The sequence below is a fragment of the Piliocolobus tephrosceles genome, chromosome 1 (assembly GCF_002776525.5).
Source record: "Piliocolobus tephrosceles isolate RC106 chromosome 1, ASM277652v3, whole genome shotgun sequence".
NCBI lineage: Eukaryota > Metazoa > Chordata > Mammalia > Primates > Cercopithecidae > Piliocolobus > Piliocolobus tephrosceles.
In genome coordinates this window covers 198,761,420-198,768,187 of record NC_045434.1, presented here as the reverse complement: position 1 = coordinate 198,768,187, position 6,768 = coordinate 198,761,420, and positions in this window count along the sequence as shown.

Genomic DNA, 6,768 nt, shown 5'->3' with positions numbered 1-6,768 from the left:
CAGTGGCCGGATCTCAGCTCACTGCAAGCTCCGCCTCCCGGGTTTTATGCCATTCTCCTGCCTCAGCCTCCCGAGTAGCTGCGACTACAGGCGCCCGCCACATCGCCCGGCTAGTTTTTTGTATTTTTTAAGTAGAGACGGGGTTTCACCGTGTTAGCCAGGATGGTCTCGATCTCCTGACCTTGTGATCCGCCCATCTCGGCCTCCCAAAGTGCTGGGATTACAGGCTTGAGCCACCGCGCCCGGCCTGAGACCATTTCAACCAGAGTATGTCAGAGTGATAATTTGTTTTTAAAGACAGAGTCTTGCTGTGTTTCCCAGGCTGGAGGGCAGTGGGTATGCATAGGCATGATCATAGTGCACTGTAGCCTCAAACTCTTGGACTCAAGCGATCCTCCTGCCTCAGCCTCCCTAGCAGCTGGAACTACAGGGGCATGCCACCACGACTGGCCTATGTGACTTTCTAGGCTAAGAATGCTTGCTCTTGGAGCCCGCAGTTACTGTGTAAGCAGCCTGACCGCCCTGAGGCTGCCATGCTGTGAGGAAGCTCAAACTCATTCACACGGAGAGACCACAGGGAGAGCTCTGAGAGTAAATGAAGGCAGAGCTATGCCCATCCAGCTCCGTCCACCATCCACCACCAGCAACCACAAGAGAGACCCCAAGTCAGACCACACAGGCAATCCCTTTCTGAATTCCTGATCCTCTGAAACCTTGAAAGATGATGAAATGGTTGTTGGTGCTTTAAGCCACTACATTTTGGAGCAATTACTCTTCAGTAACATAATTTGTACAGTGTGTTTGGGAACACAGAAGAGGGAGCAATCAAAAGTAATTGAAGATTCAGCCAGGTGCGGTGGCTCACACCTGTAATCCCAACAGGGAGGCCAGGCAGGAGGATCACCTGAGGTCAGGAGTTTGAGACCAGCCTGGCCAACATGGCAAAACCATGTCTTTACTAAAAATACAAAAATTAGCTGGGTGTGGGGTGGCATGCACCTATAATCCCAGCTACTTAGGAAGCTAAGGCTGGAGAATCACTTCGACCTGGGAGATAGAGGTTGCAGTGAGCCGAGATCACGCCACTGCACACCAACCTAGGTGACACAGTGAGACACCATCTCAAAAAAAGAAAAAAAAAAAAGAGGTGTTGAACATTCAATGTGAAGTAAGAAATTACACTAATACGTTGAGTAGGATACCCAATACATTGAGTTGCTGTTGAAAATAATCCTTAGATGAAGGCTTTCACATACAGCAGCTCAAAGAAAGTCTCCATTCTATGTTATCTTAGGAAACCTCTCTGGATCTCCACTCCTCCCACTTCCTACTCTTCCTCCCCAGCCCCTGGGTCAGGTCCTGGACTCCCATAGCTTTCAGGCTGCTAAACAACAGAGCGAGCACTGGACTTGGAGCCAGAAGTCTTGGGCTCAAGCCCTGCCTCACTGCTTACTAGCTGAATAATTCTGGGCAAATATATTGAACTAGTCACACCTCAAATATGTTGGACTAGTCATACCTAGTCACACCTCCATTTAGGAAATAGAGATGTCATAAATGCTAATTCATTGAATGCTTTTTATGACCTGACCATTAAACCCTTTAAATTGACCACTTCACTTAATCTGTAAAACCACCAAACAAGATAAGGAATATCATTACTATTATTATTATTATTTGAGTCAGGGTCTTGCTTTGTCACCCAGCCTGAAGTACACTGGCACAATCATGGTTCACTGCAGCCTAGACCTCCTGGGCTCAAGTGATCCTCCCATCTCAGCCTCCAAGTAGCTGGGACTACAGACATATGCCACCACGCCCAGCTAATTTATGTATTTTTTGTAGAGATGAGGTTTCTCCATGTTGCCCAGGCTGGTCTTGAACTCCTGGGCTCAAGTGATCCTCCCGACTTGGCCTCCCAAAGTGCTGGGATTATAGGCATGAGCCACTGTGCTGGGCCAACAGGAAATATTATCATTTTCCCAGTGGGGAAACTGTTCCAGAGATTTTTTGTTTTTTTTTAAGACGGAGTCTCGCTCTGTCGCCCAGGCTGGAGTGCAGTGGCCCGATCTCAGCTCACTGCAAGCTCCGCCTCCCGGGTTTACGCCATTCTCCAGCCTCAGCCTCCCGAGTAGCTGGGACTACAGGCACCCGCCACCTCGCCCGGCTAGTTTTTTTTTGTATTTTTAGTAGAGACAGGGTTTCACTGTGTTAGCCAGGATGGTCTCGATCTCCTGACCTCATGATCCGCCCGTCTCGGCCTCCCAAAGTGCTGGGATTACAGGCTTGAGCCACCGCGCCCGGCCCTGTTCCAGAGATGTTAAGTAACTTGCCCAGAGTTATGCATTGCCTGCACGGCAGAGCTGGGATTCAACACCGGGCTGCCTCGCTCCAGAGCTTGTGCTTTTGACACTGTGCTGTCCCCAAGTGGGTGGGTGAAACTCTCAGGACAGCTTGTGAGAGTGTAGAAAAGGACTTCTGGAAATGGAAAGGAGTGCCATGTGCAAAGGGGAGGAAACTTTATTGTTATTATTATTATTTTTCTTTTTGAGATGGAGTCTTGCTCTGTTGCCCAGGCTGGAGTGCAGTGGTGCAATCTTGGCTCACTGCAACCACCTCCCGGGTTCACGCCATTCTCCTGCCTCAGCCTCCCGAGTAGCTGGGACTACAGGCACCCGCCACCACGCCCAGCTAATTTTTTGTATTTTTAGTAGAGACGGGGTTTCACCGTGTTAGCTAGGATGGCCTAGATCTGCTGACCCCGTGATCCGCCCTCCTCGGCCTCCCAAAGTGCTGGGATTACAGGCGTGAGCCACTGCGCCCGACCTATTATTATTTTTTTTGAGATGGAGTTTCACTCTTGTTGCCCAGGCTGGAGTGCAATGGCGCAATCTCGGCTCACCGCAACCTCCGCCTTCCGGGATCAAGCGATTCTCCTGCCTCAGCCTCCCAAGTAGCTGGGATTACAGGCATGTGCCACCACACCTGGCTAATTTTGTATTTTCAGTAGAGACGAGGTTTCTCCATGTTGGTCAGGCTGGTCTCGAACTCCCAACCTCAGGTGATCAGCCTGCCTCAGGCATGAGTCACCATGCCCAGCCGAAAAATTTTTCTTTTTTTTTTTGAGACAGGTTCTCACTCTGGTTGTTGCCCAGGCTGGAGTGCAGTGGTGCAACCACAGCTCACTGCAGCCTTGACCTCCCAGGCTCAAGTGATCCTCCCACCTCAGCCTCCCAAGTAGCTGGGACTACAGGTGTGAGCAACCATGCACTGCTATTTTTTTTTTTTTTCTGTAGAGACTGTGTTTGGCACATGTTTATGGTTCCTTGCAACTCCCTGATAGCATCTGGCCTGTTCTGCCTTATAGCAGACATGGTTGCTCCTATTTCTGGGTCTTCCTGTTAAAGCTCCTTAAGGGCGAGCCCCACGTCTTATTCCTCTCTGCACACTCACAGTATCCCATCCAGTGCCGAGGACTGAGTTGGGATTCAGAAAAAAAAAAAAAAAATTTGAATATAGTGGATTCCTCTATTAAGCTGAAGCACTAAGACAATTATACCTGCTCATAAAAACATAATGAGAACAAGAACCTTTAAGAACACATTCTAGGCCAGGCACAGTGGCTCATGCCCGTAATCCCAGCACTTTGGGAGGCTGAGGCACGTGGATCACCTGAGGTCAGGAGTTCGAGACCAGCCTGGCCAACATGGTGAAACCCCGTCTCTACTAAAAATACAAAATATTAGCTGGACCTGGTGGTGGATGCCTATAATCCCAGCTACTCAGAAGGCTGAGGCAGGGGAATAGCTTGAACCCGGAAGGCAGAGGTTGCAGTGAGCTGAGGTCGCACCACTGCACTCCAGCCTAGGCAACAAGAGCGAAACTCTTGTCTCAAAAAACAGAAAAAGAAAGAACACCTCTAAAAATTCTCAGCATTCCTGAAACATTTCTAATGCCAGCTTTCTATTCTGGGTTTTAAACCCAAACGAACATGTTCTTTCTTGAGTTTGCAGATGTGGTCGCAAAAGGAGGGGGAAAAGAGGAGAAGAGAATCTTTAGAACTCTTTCAGACACTCCCCGACACGTTCCTCAGGGTGAGAAGGAGGCTTCCTCTTCACCAGTGTTAGAATCTGACCGGGGAGCAGGTGCGGATGGAGTTATTTGAAAGCAGAACTTTCTCAGGAGAAGAGGCTCTGTGGAAACTTGTTTTCACCAAGTTCTGTCATGTGTGACGTGAACCAGAAGCTCTAGGAGATGTTTGAGAGAAATTTTTACGTTATGAGGCAGCTGCTTATGAAATTCGATCCAGAAGCTTCCTTCGAGCCAAGCTTCTTCTTACAGAAGCCTGGAGAACATAAATAGTTTCCATTGCGGCAAGAAGAAAAATTCTTCTGTATGTTTGTGGGTTTGTCCTTTCTTTTCCACAGTGGGTAGCAAACCTCTATAACAAGTCGACATTGAACTAAAATAGGATTTCTCAGATTCATTTGACTAATACTAAATTCAGCTGAGAGAGCTTATTCTTCTACTCATGAGCAGTCATCTGAGACTTTTGCAAATCATAAAGCTAAGCTCTAAATGATAACCAGGAACATTTCCCATTCATCTGAGATACGGCATAGGCAGTGTAAGGGTTAAAAGCACAGGTTTGGAGTTGGACAGGCTGGGTTTGAATCCCAGCTGGATGGCTGTGGGTAAATTGTTTAATCTCTTTAAACCTCAATTTCCTTTGTTACAAATCAGGCATAGTAATATTTCTGGTTCTCAGGGCTGTTATGAAGGTTATGCGAGTATATACACATGACTTACTACATTAAGTACTCAGTAAATGTTAGCTATTGTAGGCCAGGTGCGGTGGCTCATGCCTGTAATCCCAGCACTTTAGGAGGCTGAGGGTGGATCACAAGGTCAGGAGATTGAGACCATCCTGGCTAACATGGTGAAACCCTGTCTCTACTAAAAATACAAAAAAAAAAAAAAAAATTAGCCAGGCGTGGTGGTGGGTGCCTGTAGTTCCAGCTACTCGGGAAGCTGAGGCAGGAGAATGGCATAAACCCAGGAGGCAGAGCTTTCAGTGAGCCAAGATCGCACCACTGCACTCCAGCCTGGGTGACAGAGCGAGACTCCATCTCAAAAAAAAAAAAAAAAATGTTATCTATTGTAGTAGGCAGCCCCTAAAATGTCTTGCAGTAATTTCTGCCTCCCCGTATTCAAATCCTTTCGGTAATCTCCCCTCCTTGAGTGTGGGGATTAGTGATTAGCTTCTAACAAATAGCATATAGCAAAAGTGATGGCATATTAGGGATCTCGAACAGCCAAAACAATCTTGAAAAAGACCAAAGTTGGAAGTCTAACACTTCCTGCTTTGAAAACTTACTACAAACTGCGGTATCAAAAACAGTGGGTAATAGCGTAAAGACAGACATACAGATCAATGGAACAGAGCTGCCAAGACCATTGAATGGAAAAGGATGATCTTTTCAACAAATGGGGCTAGGAAAACTGCATGTCCACATGCCAGAGAATGAAGTGAGGCCCTTACCTAACATCATATACAAAGATTAACTTAAAAATGGGATCCCTTGAGCCCAGGAGTTCGAGGTTACAGTGAGCTATGATTGTATCGCTGCACTCCAACCCAGGCGGCAAAGTGAGACTCTGCCTCTAAAAAAAATAAAAATAAAAAATTAACTCTTAAAATTGATCAAATATCTAAGTGTAAGTGATACAACTATAACATACAAGAAAACATAGGACAAATGCTTCATGACATTGGATTTGACAATCATTTCTTGGCTATGACAACCAAAAACACGGGCAACAAAAGAACAAAACAGATAAGACTTCATCAAATTTAAAAACTTTTCTAAATGAAAGGATAGTATCCACAGTATCTCAAAAGGCGACCTAGTGAATGGGAGGATATATCTGCAAATCATGTAACTGATACAAGGTCGTCTAGGGAGAAACTCTCCTAACACTGTTTTTCCTCTACTCTCACACCGCAACAATCAACTACACAGAAGGAAACTTCCGTGACTAAGGGAGGAGACCACCCCTCATCTTGTCTTATGTCCAATTTCTGCCTCCAAAGAAAGAAGTAAAAACTAAAAGGCAGAAATGAAATCCACAGGCAGACAGCTGCGCCGAGCCCTGGGCCTGGTTAAAGATCGACCCCTGACCGAAACTGGTTATGTTATCTATAGATTACAGACATTGTATGGAAAAGCACTGTGAAAGTCCCTGTCCTGTTCTGTTCCGTTCTGATTACCGACGCATGCAGCCCCCAGTCACGTACCCTCTGCTTGCTCAATTGATCACGACCCTCTCACGTGGACCCCCTTAGAGTTGTGAGCCCTTAAGAAGGACAGGAATTGCTCACTCAGGGAGCCTGGTTGTTGGAGATGTGAGTCTTGCCAAAGCTCCCGGGTGAATAAAGCCCTTCCTTCTTTAACTCGGTGTCTGAGGGGTTTTGTCTGTGACTTGTCCTGCTACATAACCAAACGTGTGGGGGCCTCTCCCCACCACCAACCAGCAGACAGCAGCCAGGTTACCTCCAATTCAGTTCTGACGCTATCTACCTGGAGACAGTGCCAGATCCCACACGTTGAGGATTCAGTCCCCAAGACTGCTCCCTCCTTCTCCACTCCCCCAGTCACAAGTCTGGGCCTCCAGAACTTCTGACCGACTGGCTTCAAGCTGGGGTTCCCCCAGACTCCTCTTTGGATTTGATTAATTTGCTAGAGTGGCTCACAGAACTCAGAGAAA